The 15,144-nt window shown below is 61.5% G+C and overlaps 1 protein-coding gene across 3 annotated transcripts in view; it reads right to left on the bottom strand.

The window, feature by feature from the left end:
- The window catches only part of LOC122548357 (neuronal tyrosine-phosphorylated phosphoinositide-3-kinase adapter 1), a 42,567-nt gene extending 34,219 nt beyond the window's left edge, over positions 1-8,348 (bottom strand). For 2 of the 3 annotated variants that reach the window (XM_087982927.1, XM_087982926.1), the window contains exon 1: positions 7,970-8,347. The gene's annotated coding sequence lies outside the window, so the exon portion shown is untranslated. Of the gene's footprint in view, positions 1-7,969 lie in introns of all 3 variants that reach the window. The other variant, XM_087982928.1, reaches the window with a different exon arrangement.
- Between the last annotated feature and the right edge of the window lie 6,796 nt (positions 8,349-15,144).

Below are 15,144 nucleotides of genomic sequence, written 5' to 3'. Positions count from 1 at the left end.
GGGGACGGGGAGGAGAGCGCGAAAGGGGGGGGACGGGGAGGAGAGCGCGAAAGGGGGGGGACGGGGAGGAGAGCGCGAAAGGGGGGGGACGGGGAGGAGAGCGCGAAAGGGGGGGGACGGGGAGGAGAGCGCGAAAGGGGGGGGACGGGGAGGAGAGCGCGAAAGGGGGGGGACGGGGAGGAGAGCGCGAAAGGGGGGGGACGGGGAGGAGAGCGCGAAAGGGGGGGGACGGGGAGGAGAGCGCGAAAGGGGGGGGACGGGGAGGAGAGCGCGAAAGGGGGGGGACGGGGAGGAGAGCGCGAAAGGGGGGGGACGGGGAGGAGAGCGCGAAAGGGGGGGGACGGGGAGGAGAGCGCGAAAGGGGGGGGACGGGGAGGAGAGCGCGAAAGGGGGGGGACGGGGAGGAGAGCGCGAAAGGGGGGGGACGGGGAGGAGAGCGCGAAAGGGGGGGGACGGGGAGGAGAGCGCGAAAGGGGGGGGACGGGGAGGAGAGCGCGAAAGGGGGGGGACGGGGAGGAGAGCGCGAAAGGGGGGGGACGGGGAGGAGAGCGCGAAAGGGGGGGGACGGGGAGGAGAGCGCGAAAGGGGGGGGACGGGGAGGAGAGCGCGAAAGGGGGGGGACGGGGAGGAGAGCGCGAAAGGGGGGGGGCGGGGAGGAGAGCGCGAAAGGGGGGGGACGGGGAGGAGAGCGCGAAAGGGGGGGGACGGGGAGGAGAGCGCGAAAGGGGGGGGACGGGGAGGAGAGCGCGAAAGGGGGGGGACGGGGAGGAGAGCGCGAAAGGGGGGGGACGGGGAGGAGAGCGCGAAAGGGGGGGGACGGGGAGGAGAGCGCGAAAGGGGGGGGACGGGGAGGAGAGCGCGAAAGGGGGGGGACGGGGAGGAGAGCGCGAAAGGGGGGGGACGGGGAGGAGAGCGCGAAAGGGGGGGGACGGGGAGGAGAGCGCGAAAGGGGGGGGACGGGGAGGAGAGCGCGAAAGGGGGGGGACGGGGAGGAGAGCGCGAAAGGGGGGGGACGGGGAGGAGAGCGCGAAAGGGGGGGGACGGGGAGGAAGCGCGAAAGGGGGGGGACGGGGAGGAGAGCGCGAAAGGGGGGGGACGGGGAGGAGAGCGCGAAAGGGGGGGGACGGGGAGGAGAGCGCGAAAGGGGGGGGACGGGGAGGAGAGCGCGAAAGGGGGGGGACGGGGAGGAGAGCGCGAAAGGGGGGGGACGGGGAGGAGAGCGCGAAAGGGGGGGGACGGGGAGGAGAGCGCGAAAGGGGGGGGACGGGGAGGAGAGCGCGAAAGGGGGGGGACGGGGAGGAGAGCGCGAAAGGGGGGGGACGGGGAGGAGAGCGCGAAAGGGGGGGGACGGGGAGGAGAGCGCGAAAGGGGGGGGACGGGGAGGAGAGCGCGAAAGGGGGGGGACGGGGAGGAGAGCGCGAAAGGGGGGGGACGGGGAGGAGAGCGCGAAAGGGGGGGACGGGGAGGAGAGCGCGAAAGGGGGGGGACGGGGAGGAGAGCGCGAAAGGGGGGGGACGGGGAGGAGAGCGCGAAAGGGGGGGGACGGGGAGGAGAGCGCGAAAGGGGGGGGACGGGGAGGAGAGCGCGAAAGGGGGGGGACGGGGAGGAGAGCGCGAAAGGGGGGGGACGGGGAGGAGAGCGCGAAAGGGGGGGGACGGGGAGGAGAGCGCGAAAGGGGGGGGACGGGGAGGAGAGCGCGAAAGGGGGGGGGACGGGGAGGAGAGCGCGAAAGGGGGGGGACGGGGAGGAGAGCGCGAAAGGGGGGGGGACGGGGAGGAGAGCGCGAAAGGGGGGGGACGGGGAGGAGAGCGCGAAAGGGGGGGGACGGGGAGGAGAGCGCGAAAGGGGGGGGACGGGGAGGAGAGCGCGAAAGGGGGGGGACGGGGAGGAGAGCGCGAAAGGGGGGGACGGGGGAGGAGAGCGCGAAAGGGGGGGGACGGGGAGGAGAGCGCGAAAGGGGGGGGACGGGGAGGAGAGCGCGAAAGGGGGGGGACGGGGAGGAGAGCGCGAAAGGGGGGGGGACGGGGAGGAGAGCGCGAAAGGGGGGGGACGGGGAGGAGAGCGCGAAAGGGGGGGGACGGGGAGGAGAGCGCGAAAGGGGGGGGACGGGGAGGAGAGCGCGAAAGGGGGGGGACGGGGAGGAGAGCGCGAAAGGGGGGGGGACGGGGAGGAGAGCGCGAAAGGGGGGGGACGGGGAGGAGAGCGCGAAAGGGGGGGGACGGGGAGGAGAGCGCGAAAGGGGGGGGACGGGGAGGAGAGCGCGAAAGGGGGGGGACGGGGAGGAGAGCGCGAAAGGGGGGGGAAGGGGAGGAGAGCGCGAAAGGGGGGGGACGGGGAGGAGAGCGCGAAAGGGGGGGGGACGGGGAGGAGAGCGCGAAAGGGGGGGGACGGGGAGGAGAGCGCGAAAGGGGGGGGACGGGGAGGAGAGCGCGAAAGGGGGGGGACGGGGAGGAGAGCGCGAAAGGGGGGGGACGGGGAGGAGAGCGCGAAAGGGGGGGGACGGGGAGGAGAGCGCGAAAGGGGGGGGGGACGGGGAGGAGAGCGCGAAAGGGGGGGGGGACGGGGAGGAGAGCGCGAAAGGGGGGGGGGACGGGGAGGAGAGCGCGAAAGGGGGGGGGACGGGGAGGAGAGCGCGAAAGGGGGGGGGACGGGGAGGAGAGCGCGAAAGGGGGGGGGACGGGGAGGAGAGCGCGAAAGGGGGGGGGGGACGGGGAGGAGAGCGTGAAAGCGGGGGGGGGGGGGGGGGAGTATAAGGGGGGGGGGGAAGGGGGGGAGTGAAAGGGGGAACGGTGGGGGGAGTGAAAGGGGGGAACGGGGGGGGAGTGAAAGTGGGGGACGGGGGGGGGACGGGGGAGTGAAAGTGGGGGACGGGGGGGGACGGGGGAGTGAAAGTGGGGGACGGGGGGGGACGGGGGAGTGAAAGTGGGGGACGGGGGGGGGTGAAAGTGGGGGACGGGGGGGGGGTGAAAGTGGGGGACGGGGGGGGTGGAGTGAAAGTGGGGGACGGGGGGGGAGTGAAAGTGGGGGACGGGGGGGAGTGAAAGTGGGGGACGGGGGGGGGAGTGAAAGTGGGGGACGGGGGGGAGTGAAAGTGGGGGACGGGGGGGGAGTGAAAGTGGGGGACGGGGGGGAGTGAAAGTGGGGGACGGGGGGGAGTGAAAGTGGGGGACGGGGGGGAGTGAAAGTGGGGGACGGGGGGGGAGTGAAAGTGGGGGACGGGGGGGGAGTGAAAGTGGGGGACGGGGGGGGAGTGAAAGTGGGGGACGGGGGGGGAGTGAAAGTGGGGGACGGGGGGGGAGTGAAAGTGGGGGACGGGGGGGGAGTGAAAGTGGGGGACGGGGGGGGAGTGAAAGTGGGGGACGGGGGGGGAGTGAAAGTGGGGGACGGGGGGGGAGTGAAAGTGGGGGACGGGGGGGGAGTGAAAGTGGGGGACGGGGGGGGAGTGAAAGTGGGGGACGGGGGGGGAGTGAAAGTGGGGGACGGGGGGGGGAGTGAAAGTGGGGGACGGGGGGGGAGTGAAAGTGGGGGACGGGGGGGGAGTGAAAGTGGGGGACGGGGGGGAGTGAAAGTGGGGGACGGGGGGGAGTGAAAGTGGGGGACGGGGGGGAGTGAAAGTGGGGGACGGGGGGGAGTGAAAGTGGGGGACGGGGGGGAGTGAAAGTGGGGGACGGGGGGGAGTGAAAGTGGGGGACGGGGGGGAGTGAAAGTGGGGGACGGGGGGGAGTGAAAGTGGGGGACGGGGGGGAGTGAAAGTGGGGGACGGGGGGGAGTGAAAGTGGGGGACGGGGGGGAGTGAAAGTGGGGGACGGGGGGGAGTGAAAGTGGGGGACGGGGGGGGAGTGAAAGTGGGGGACGGGGGGGAGTGAAAGTGGGGGACGGGGGGGGGGGGAGTGAAAGTGGGGGACGGGGGGGGGAGTGAAAGTGGGGGACGGGGGGGGGAGTGAAAGTGGGGGACGGGGGGGGGGAGTGAAAGTGGGGGACGGGGGGGGGGGGAGTGAAAGTGGGGGACGGGGGGGGGAGTGAAAGTGGGGGACGGGGGGGGGAATGAAAGTGGGGGACGGGGGGGGGGGAGTGAAAGTGGGGGACGGGGGGGGGGGAGTGAAAGTGGGGGACGGGGGGGGGGGGACGGGGGAGTGAAAGTGGGGGACGGGGGGGGACGGGGGAGTGAAAGTGGGGGACGGGGGGGGACGGGGGAGTGAAAGTGGGGGACGGGGGGGGGGGTGAAAGTGGGGGACGGGGGGGAGTGAAAGTGGGGGACGGGGGGGAGTGAAAGTGGGGGACGGGGGGGAGTGAAAGTGGGGGACGGGGGGGAGTGAAAGTGGGGGACGGGGGGGAGTGAAAGTGGGGGACGGGGGGGAGGGGGAGAGTGAAAGTGGGGGACGGGGGGGAGGGGGAGAGTGAAAGTGGGGGACGGGGGGGGAGGGGGAGAGTGAAAGTGAGAGTGAAAGTGGGGGACGGGGGGGAGGGGGAGAGTGAAAGTGGGGACGGGGGGGGGGGGGGGGGGAGTGAAAGTGGGGGACGGGGGGGGGGGGGGGGGGGGGGAGGAGTGAAAGTGGGGGACGGGGGGGACGGGGGGGAGTGAAAGTGGGGGACGGGGCACGGGGGGGGGGGGGGGGGGGAGTGAAAGTGGGGGACGGGGGGGGGGGGAGTGAAAGTGGGGGACGGGGGGGGGAGTGAAAGTGGGGACGGGGGGGGGGAGTGAAAGTGGGGACGGGGGGGGGGGGGAGTGAAAGTGGGGGACGGGGGGGGAGTGAAAGTGGGGGACGGGGGGGAGGGTGAATGAAAGTGGGGGACGGGGGGGGGGGGGGGAGTGAAAGTGGGGGACGGGGGGGGGAGTGAAAGTGGGGGACTGGGGACGGGGGGGGAGTGAAAGTGGGGACGGGGGGTGAGTGAAAGTGGGGGACGGGGGGGAGTGAAAGTGGGGGACGGGGGGAGTGAAAGTGGGGGACGGGGGGGGAGTGAAAGTGGGGGACGGGGGGGAGTGAAAGTGGGGGACGGGGGGGAGTGAAAGTGGGGGACGGGGGGAGTGAAAGTGGGGGACGGGGGGGAGGGGGAGAGTGAAAGTGGGGGACGGGGGGGGGGAGTGAAAGTGGGGGACGGGGGGGGGGGAGTGAAAGTGGGGGACGGGGCACGGGGGGGGGGGGGGGGGAGTGAAAGTGGGGGACGGGGGGGGGGGGGGGAGTGAAAGTGGGGGACGGGGGGGGGAGTGAAAGTGGGGGACGGGGGGGGAGGGGGAGTGAAAGTGGGGGACGGGGGGGGGGGGGGGGAGAGTGAAAGTGGGGACGGGGGGGGGAATGAAAGTGGGGGACGGGGGGGGAGTGAAAGTGGGGGACGGGGGGGGGAGTGAAAGTGGGGGACGGGGACGGGGGGGGGGGGGGAGTGAAAGTGGGGGACGGGGGGGAGTGAAAGTGGGGGACGGGGGGGAGTGAAAGTGGGGGACGGGGGGGAGTGAAAGTGGGGGACGGGGGGGGTGGTGGAGTGAAAGTGGGGACGGGGGGGGGGGGGGGGGGGGGAGTGAAAGTGGGGGACGGGGGGGGGGGGGGGGGGGGAGTGAAAGTGGGGGACGGGGGGGGAGTGAAAGTGGGGGACGGGGGGGGAGTGAAAGTGGGGGACGGGGGGGGAGTGAAAGTGGGGGACGGGGGGGGAGTGAAAGTGGGGGACGGGGGGGGGGGGGGGAGTGAAAGTGGGGGACGGGGGGGGAGTGAAAGTGGGGGACGGGGGGGGAGTGAAAGTGGGGGACGGGGGGGGAGTGAAAGTGGGGGACGGGGGGGGAGTGAAAGTGGGGGACGGGGGGGGGAGTGAAAGTGGGGGACGGGGGGGGAGTGAAAGTGGGGGACGGGGGGGGAGTGAAAGTGGGGGACGGGGGAGCAAAAGGGGGGGGGACGGGGGAGCAAAAGGGGGGGGGACGGGGGAGCAAAAGGGGGGGGGACGGGGGAGCAAAAGGGGGGGGGACGGGGGAGCAAAAGGGGGGGGGACGGGGGAGCAAAAGGGGGGGGGACGGGGGAGCAAAAGGGGGGGGGACGGGGGAGCAAAAGGGGGGGGGAGCAAAAGGGGGGGGGGAGCAAAAGGGGGGGGGGAGCGAAGGGGGGGGGAGCGAAGGGGGGGGAGCGAAGGGGGGGGAGCGAAGGGGGGGGAGCGAAGGGGGGGGAGCGAAGGGGGGGGAGCGAAGGGGGGGGAGCGAAGGGGGGGGAGCGAAGGGGGGGGAGCGAAGGGGGGGGAGCGAAGGGGGGGGAGCGAAGGGGGGGGAGTGAAGGGGGGGGGGAGTGAAGGGGGGGGGGAGTGAAGGGGGGGGGGGAGTGAAGGGGGGGGGGAGTGAAGGGGGGGGGGGAGTGAAGGGGGGGGGGAGTGAAGGGGGGGGGGAGTGAAGGGGGGGGGGAGTGAAGGGGGGGGGAGTGAAGGGGGGGGGAGTGAAGGGGGGGGAGTAAAGGGGGGGGAGTAAAGGGGGGGGGAGTGAAGGGGGGGGGAATGAAGGGGGGGGGGAGTGAAGGGGGGGGAGTGAAGGGGGGGGGGAGTGAAGGGGGGGGAGTGAAGGGGGGGGGAGTGAAGGGGGGGGGGGGGGAGTGAAGGGGGGGGAGTGAAGGGGGGAGTGAAGGGGGGGGAGTGAAGGGGGGGAGTGAAGGGGGGGAGTGAAGGGGGGGGAGTGAAGGGGGGGGAGTGAAGGGGGGGGGGAGTGAAGGGGGGGGGGAGTGAAGGGGGGGGGGAGTGAAGGGGGGGGGAGTGAAGGGGGGGGAGTAAAGGGGGGGGAGTAAAGGGGGGGGGAGTGAAGGGGGGGGGAGTGAAGGGGGGGGGAGTGAAGGGGGGGGGAGTGAAGGGGGGGGGAGTGAAGGGGGGGGGGAGTGAAGGGGGGGGGGAGTGAAGGGGGGGGGAGTGAAGGGGGGGGGAGTGAAGGGGGGGGGAGTGAAGGGGGGGGGAGTGAAGGGGGGGGGAGTGAAGGGGGGGGGAGTGAAGGGGGGGGGAGTGAAGGGGGGGGGAGTGAAGGGGGGGGGAAGTGAAGGGGGGGGGAAGTGAAGGGGGGAGTGAAGGGGGGGGGAGTGAAGGGGGGGGGAGTGAGGGGGGGGAGGAGTGAAGGGGGGAGTGAAGGGGGGGGGAGTGAAGGGGGGGGGGGGAGTGAAGGGGGGGGGAGTGAAGGGGGGGGGGGAGTGAAGGGGGGGGAGTTAAGGGGGGGGGAGTGAAGGGGGGGGGAGTGAAGGGGGGGGAGAGTGAAGGGGGGGGGAGTGAAGGGGGGGGGAGTGAAGGGGGGGGGAGTGAAGGGGGGGGGAGTGAAGGGGGGGGGAGTGAAGGGGGGGGAGTGAAGGGGGGGGGGGAGTGAAGGGGGGGGGAGTGAAGGGGGGGGGAGTGAAGGGGGGGGAGTGAAGGGGGGGGAGTGAAGGGGGGGGAGTGAAGGGGGGGGGAGTGAAGGGGGGGGGAGTGAAGGGGGGGGGGAGTGAAGGGGGGGGGGGGAGTGAAGGGGGGGGAAGTGAAGGGGGGGAAGTGAAGGGGGGGGAAGTGAAGGGGGGAGTGAAGGGGGGGGAAGTGAAGGGGGGGAAGTGTGAAGGGGGGGGGGAGTGAAGGGGGGGGGGGGAGTGAAGGGGGGGGGGGAGTGAAGGGGGGGGGGGAGTGAAGGGGGGGGGGGGAGAGTGAAGGGGGGGGGAGAGTGAAGGGGGGGGGGAGTGAAGGGGGGGGGAGTGAAGGGGGGGGAGTGAAGGGGGGGGGGGTGAAGGGGGGGGAGTGAAGGGGGGGGGAGTGAAGGGGGGGGAGTGAAGGGGGGGGGAAGTGAAGGGGGGGGAGTGAAGGGGGGGGAGTGAAGGGGGGGGAGTGAAGGGAGAGGGGGGGGGGAGTGAAGGGAGAGGGGGGGGAGTGAGGAGTGAAGGGGGGGGGGGGGGGGGGGAGTGCGAAAGGGGGGGACCGGGGAGAAAGAGGGCACAGGGAGCCCCCGCGGGAAGCTGATGGAGCGGGAAGGGGAGCGGGGGGTTCCGGCCCCGGCGGTTACCTGATGCTCGGGGCCTGGGCCGGTATCCGCGGCCTCTCCTTGCTCCCGGTCCGCCTCCCTGTGCGGCTCCCTCTCTCCGCGTCTCCCTCTCCCTGTGTCTGTGTCTCCCGGCGGCGTGGGCGGTGGGAGAGGCCTATCCCTGAGGCCTGTTGTCCCGGGCCCCCTCAGCCCGGCGGCTGGGGAGAGGGGCCGCGGGCTGTCACCATCCGCCCTCAGACCATCCCCGGCCCGGCCCCTCGGTGGGTCAGTCCCGCCGCTCGGTAAAAGTCCCGTATGAAGCTCTGTCTCAGCCCCGGCTCCTCACTGGGGGAGGGGGAGGGGCACAGGGAGCGCGGGAAATCGGGCGGGCGGGCGGCCGTTAACGGTTCCTCATGGGAGGGGGAGGGGAGGGGCGGGCTGGTAATGGCTCCTCACTGAGGGAGGGGGAGGGGTAACGCGGGAAGATGTCTCAGCCCCGCCTCCTCACTGGGGGGCGCGGGAAATGGGCGGGCGGCCGTTAACGGCTCCTCACGTGGAGGGGGGGGGGAGCGCGGGAAATGGGCGGGCGGCCGTTAACGGCTCCTCACGTGGGGGGGGGGCGCGGGAAATGGGCGGGCGGCCGTTAACGGCTCATCCCGCTCCTCACTTCACTTTTGTTTTTCCTTTTTTCTGACAACAATCATCCTTCTGCTTTTCACCTTTCTGCTTGACTGACTGCCGTTTCCTGTTCAATAAAGAATTACATTTCTTTATATCGTCTTATCTTTCATTAACCTCCTTCATCACTCGTTTATAACTTTATTTTTGTCTTTTTTTTTGTATTGCTTTGGCACTTTTGGTACTTTCTTGATCAGTTTTTTGCATTTTTCACATTTTGATTTCTCTCTTATTTGTTTCCTTACATTTGCTTTCAATGCGTCTGTTTTGTTCTTTTGTGATTTTTTAAATTTTTATTTTATTTATCCTTTTTTCTCAACTCTTGTTTATTTTCTCCTTTTTGTAATTTATTGTTTTGTTTTCCTTTTCTTTGGTTTTTCTTTCCTTATGTTTTTCTCTCTTTGAAAGAATCCTTTATTTTGTTTTGTCCCATTATATTTTTTCCCTTTTTTTTGTTTTTCTCCTTGTCAGTTTTACCTGTCTGTGAAGGAGGCTGCTGTTAGTTCCCCCCTCCTAGGTGGCTGTTTTATTCTTTCTCCTTTAATCACAGTTAAATAAATATGAAAATATATTTGGCTGAGGGAGAAGGTTGGGTGGGTTGGCTTCAGTGGATGATCAGAGTCAAGAATGTCGTGATGGAAAAGCCCAGCCGATCAGGCACCATCCGAGAAGCTTTCCCGGAGAGTTGACGTTTCGGGCAAGAGCCCTTCATCATTCATGAATTGCCCAAAATGTCGACTCTTCTGGTCCTCGGATGCTGGCTGACCGGCTGTGCTTTCCCATCACCACACTCTCAACTCTGATCTCCAGCATCTGCAGTCCTCACTTTCAGCCAGTGGATGATGTCCAGGTGCTGTTTTTCCTTTGGGATGCAGACTGTTGACACTCTGTTGGTAGCCTCCACGCTCTCCTCAGATCCCTTTCATGGCCTTCACTCATTTTGCCAGGGTGGAGGTCCCTAACCTCTTTGAACAACTATTCCTCCACTGCTACCCTCCACAGAGGAGATGGGAGGGATCCTGCATACCCCCATGTAGATGGTGGTAGGGTGCAATGGGTGGCATGAGAAAGGATACGATCTGAGGAGGTATAAGGGCCTATGGTGGGGAGGGGGTGGCATGGGAAAGAATCCCTGCAGTGTGGAAGCTGGTCATTTGGCCCAGTGAGTCCATACCAACAAGGACTGATTAGGGATAGTCAACATGGCTTTGTGCATGGGAAATCATGTCTCACAAACTTCATTGAGTTTTTTGAAGAAGTAACAAAGAGCATTGATGAGGGCAAAGCAGTAGATGTGATCTATGTGGACTTCAGTAAGGCGTTCGACAAGGTTCCCCATGTGAGACTGATTAGCAAGGTTAGATCTTATGGAATACAGGGGGAACTAGCCATTTGGATACAGAACTGGATCAAAGGTGGAAGACAGAGAGTGGTGGTGGAAGGTTGTTTTTCAGACTGGAGGCCTGTGACCAGTGGAGTGCCACAAGGATCGGTGCTGGGCCCTCTACCTTTTGTCATTTACATAAATGATTTGGATGTGAGCATAAGAGGTACAGTTAGTAAGTTTGCAGATGACACCAAAATTGGAGGTGTAGTGGACAGTGAAGAGGGTTACTCAGATTACAAGAGGATCTTGACCAGATGGGCCAATGGGCTGAGAAGTGACAGATGGAGTTTAATTCAGATAAATGCGAAGTGCTGCATTTTAGGAAAGCAAATCTTAGCAGGACTTATACACTTAATAGTAAGGTCCTAGGGAGTGTTGCTGAACAAAGAGACCTTGGAGTGCAGGTTCATAGCTCCTTGAAAGTGGAGTCGCAGGTAGATAGGATAGTGAAGAAGGCGTTTGGTATGCTTTCCTTTATTGGTCAGAGTATTGAGTACAGGAGTTGGGAGGTCATGTTGCGGCTGTACAGGACATTGGTTAGGCCACTGTTGGAATATTGCGTGCAATTCTTGTCTCCTTCTGATTGGAAAGATGTTGCGAAACTTGAAAGGGTTCAGAAAAGATTTACAAGGATGTTGCCAGGGTTGGAGGATTTGAGCTATAGGGAGAGGCTGAATAGGCTGGGGCTGTTTTCCCTGGAGCGTCGGAGGCTGAGGGGTGACCTTATAGAGGTTTACAAAATTATGAGGGGCATGGATAGGATAAATCGGCAAAGTCTTTTCCTTGGGGTCGGGGAGTCCAGAACTAGAGAGCATAGGTTTAGAGTGAGAGGGGAAAGATATAAAAAAGACCTAAGGAGCAACGTTTTCACGCAGAGAGCGGTACGTGTGTGGAATGAGCTGCCAGAGGAAGTGGTGGAGGCTGGTACAATTACAACATTTAAGAGGCATTTGGATGGGTATATGAATAGGAAGGGTTTGGAGGGATATGGGCCAGGTGCTGGCAGGTGGGACTAGATTGGGTTGGGATATCTGGTCGGCATGGACGGGTTGGACCGAAGGGTCTGTTTCCATGCTGTACATCTCTATGACTATGACTCTATAACCTTCTGAAGAGCATCCCACCCAGACTCATCCCTGTATTCCCCATGGCTAACCTACCTAGCCTGCACACAATGGGCAATTTAGCATGGCCAATCCACCCTAACCTGCACATCTTTGGACTGTGGGAGGAAACCGGAACACCTGGAGAAAACCCACGCAGACACGGGGAATGTGCAAACTCCACACAGTCGCCCGAGGGTGGAATCAAACCTGTGAGCCACTGAAAACTGGGGAGGTATGGCGGCCTGGGGTGGAGGTTGGCTTGGGGAGAAGGGGTGGAGGCTCTGGGGTTTGGGTTGAGATGGGAGGATCAGAGCTGGAGTGGGGCTGGTGATGGGGGAGGTGGGGGGCTAGGTCAGTGAGGTTCAGGGCTGGCGGGCGATGGGCAAGGGAAGGGAGAGTGAGGTGACACCTGGGAAGGGAATGGAAGTGGGTATAGGCTTAGTAATGGGGTGTGGAGGGGGGGGGGGGGGGGGGGGGACGTGGTGATGGTGGACGCCATGAAGGCTGTGTTGATTCTGCGGATGTGTCTGCAAGGGAGGAGGGTGGGGGCATGAATGAACAGTGGGAGTGTGTGTGGGAGTTCAGAGATATTGCAGGTTCAGCCTAAGCAAGACTGTGTGTTCCCAGCCCCCTCTCCACAGTATTGACAGGAGCCGCAGCTCAGAGCCCTGCCTTTTGTTAATGGGTTGTGGAGGAGGATGTGGGGAAGGGGTGCTGGGTTGGGGGGTGTGCTAGCCGGTCAGAGGAGAAAGGAGTCGCCATGGAAATTTCGAGTGTAGTGCAGAGTCAGGAGGGTAGAGCTCAAAGCTGAATCCAGTCAGTCATTCCCACACAGATAATGAAAGGCTGATCATGAAAGGCTGATAAAGTAAGACTCCCATTGACGTGAAAGCAGAGGAGGGCGAGGGGATATAAATGTTGCTGTGAAACACTGCCTCCCCTGCCCCCACCTCCCCAGTGAATATTGAAAGCGTCAATTGGCAGGATTAAAAAGGAGGTAGAGGCATTGAGAGATTTAAGCGGGAGTTCTACATGCAGCTCCTGTGCTGAGACTGATGCTGATGCTGCATAAAAACAAGACAAGGGCCTGCCACTCAAAAAGGCAGCAAGCCTGGACTCCCCCCACCACTCCTGCTCTCAGGATGTATACAGTTATCATGATCCAGTCTGGAGGTGCGGGTATCCTTCAGCAACCTTGCCCCTCTTTGTGGCTATTAAACCTTCACATTGCTCAGAGGGTGTGTGTTTGTGAGAGTGTGTGTGAGATTATGTATACGTATGTGTGTTTGTCTGTTCATGTAAGTGAGTGTATGTGCGAGTGTCTGTGTGTTTTTGTATATATGAGAACATTTGTGTGTGAGAGAGGGAATGTGTTTGTGTTTGAGGATGTGTGTGTGTGTCAGGGTGTATGTGTGTGTGCTTCTATATATCTCAGTGTGTCAAAGTGTGTGTGTTTGTGTCTGTAAACCAATCAGCTCTTCTGTTACGGAGGAACAGGAGGAGACCATTCAGCATCTCTCAAGCTTGTTATCGGAGCAGGCCATTCAGCCCCTCAAGTCTGTTACAGAGGAACAACATTGGGTGTAGTATATTGACATGGATAGACAGGAAATGGTGTAGGAATAAATGAGTCTTTTGCCGAGTGACAGGCAATGACTAATGGGGAACTGTAAAGTGCACTCCTCGGATCTGAGCTATTCACAATATATATTAGTTAGACAAGGGAACTAAATGTAATATTTCCAAGTTTGCAGATGACACAGAGCTAGGTGGGAGGGTGAACTGTGAGGAGGATGCAGAGATGCATCAGTGTGATTTGGACAAGTTGAGTGAGTGGGCAAATGCGTGGCAGGCGAAGTATAATGTGGATAAGTATGAGGTCATCCACACTGGTAGCAAAAATAGGAAGGGAAGGCAGGTTATTATCTGAATGGCAATAGATTGGGAAAGGGGGAGACCTGGGTGTCCTTGTACATCAGTCACTGAAAATAAAGGTGCAAATGCAGCAGGCAGTGAAGAAGCAAATGGCTTCGTAAGAAGATTCGAATACAAGAGTGAGATATCTTTCTGCAGTCGTACAGATCCTTGGTGAGAGCACATTTGGGAATATTGGGTGCAGTTTTGGTTTTCTGACCTGAGGAAAGATGTTCCGGTTATGGAAGGAGTGTAATGAAGGCTTAAGATATAATCCTTTGGTGGCAGGACTGATTCATGAAGGCAATGACCCAATGAGGACTATATTCAATTGTGTTGAGAAGAAGGGAATAGAGGGATGCAGATCAAATGTGAGTGAGAGGAATTAGAGAGTTTTGAGAAGATTTGTAGTTCAGGTTGAGGTTCTGGATGTAGGTTTGCTCGCTGAGCTGGAATGTTCATTTTCAGACGTTTCGTCACCATACTAGTAACATCTTCAGTGGGCCTCCGGACGAAAGCTCCATCCGGAGTCTCACTGATGATGTTACCTAGTATGGTGACGAAATATCTGAAAATGAACCTTCCAGCTCAGCGAGCAAACCTACATCCAGGCTGGGATTAATTTAGAATGGCATCAAGTGGGCCAAGGGCAGTCATGGTGGGCCAAGTGGTCTGTTCCTCTGATGTACTGTGTTATGTTCTATATTTAGTGAAGGGGGGGGGGGCATCTCCTTAGAAACCTATAGAATTCTAACAACTGGACAGCGTAAACACAGGAAGAATATGCCTAATGACTAAGAAGGTCAGAACCCAGGGTCACCGTATAAGGATAGGTCATTCAGGTGAGGAGATGAGGAGGGATGTCTTCACCCAGACAGTCGTGAGCCTATCGAAATATCTGTCACAGAAAGTGACTGAGACCGACTCAATCCGTGATTCTGTGAAAATATTGAACATTTTCAAAGAGAATTCGACATATTTCCCTGGGTTCAAGAGATCAAAGGGTATGGGATGAAATGGGAACAAGGTACTGAGCTGGAAGATCAGCCATGAATGGTGGAGCAGTCTTGAAGGGTTGAGTGACTTGCTATTACTATTTTCTGTGTCTATTTCTATGTAACGGTAGGAAACCATTCAATTCTTTTTGAACCTTTTAGAAAAGAACAAGGGGAGGACAATCAGCTCCCCTTGAGCCTGTTCCATGGTTACAGGAAATGGTCATCTAGCCCCAGGAGCCTATTTCAGAAGAACAGGAAGGGACAAATCATATAACTCTTGGGTGTCCTTCACCTATCAATCAGATCGAGACTAACCTGTATCCAGACTCCTTGCAGACCAGAAATCAATCCATCTGAAAACTAAAGAGACTCACTGAGCTTGCTTTGACGGCACTCTCTGTGAGATAGTTCTGTACGTTGATCACTATTTACATTAAGAAGCGATTCTTACTTGGAAGGTGGTGTTCCTTTGACCCCTCCATTAGAAACTCAGTAACATCACGGGAGTGCATTTCATTAGGGACGCAAGAAGACATACTGGAAAACATTGATAAATCCTTGCACCACTCCAGAGGTAAGTGTGCCAGATCATGAAGAGAAGCCATTGTATGCGATTCTCTAGTTCTGATTAGATTGGAAAACTATAGGATCAGGTGAGAGCAGCCCCAGCCAGGAGGAGGATGGTATGGTCACTATATACAGATAGCAGATAGAAACAGTTTCCCTTCATTTACCTTAAAAAACAATTTGTATTAAGTTACTATGTTTGCTGATACCAGCACATACCCGTTGTCGTAGAATCTTAGAGATGTTCAGCACGGAAACAGACCCTTCGGTCCAACCAGTCCATGCCAACCCGATAACCCAATCTAGTCCCACCTGCCAGCACCCGGCCCATATCCCTCCAAACCCTTCCTGTTCATATACCCATCCAAATGCCTCTTAAATGTTGCAATTGTACCAGCCACCACCACTTCCTCTGGCAGCTCATTCCATACACGTACCACCCTCTGTGTGAAAAAGTTGCCCCTTAGGTCTCTTTTATATCTTTCCCCTCTCACCCTAAACCTATGCCCTCTAGTTCTGGACTCCCCCACCCCAGGGAAAAGACTTGTCTATTTATCCTATCCATGC

This window comes from Chiloscyllium plagiosum, unplaced genomic scaffold (genome assembly GCF_037043375.1).
Source record: "Chiloscyllium plagiosum isolate Xiang-an unplaced genomic scaffold, Cpla_swu_hap1 HiC_scaffold_44, whole genome shotgun sequence".
Classification (NCBI taxonomy): Eukaryota; Metazoa; Chordata; class Chondrichthyes; order Orectolobiformes; family Hemiscylliidae; genus Chiloscyllium; species Chiloscyllium plagiosum.
The sequence above is the reverse complement of the archived record's forward strand: the minus strand, read 5'-3'. Positions and strand labels throughout refer to the sequence as shown.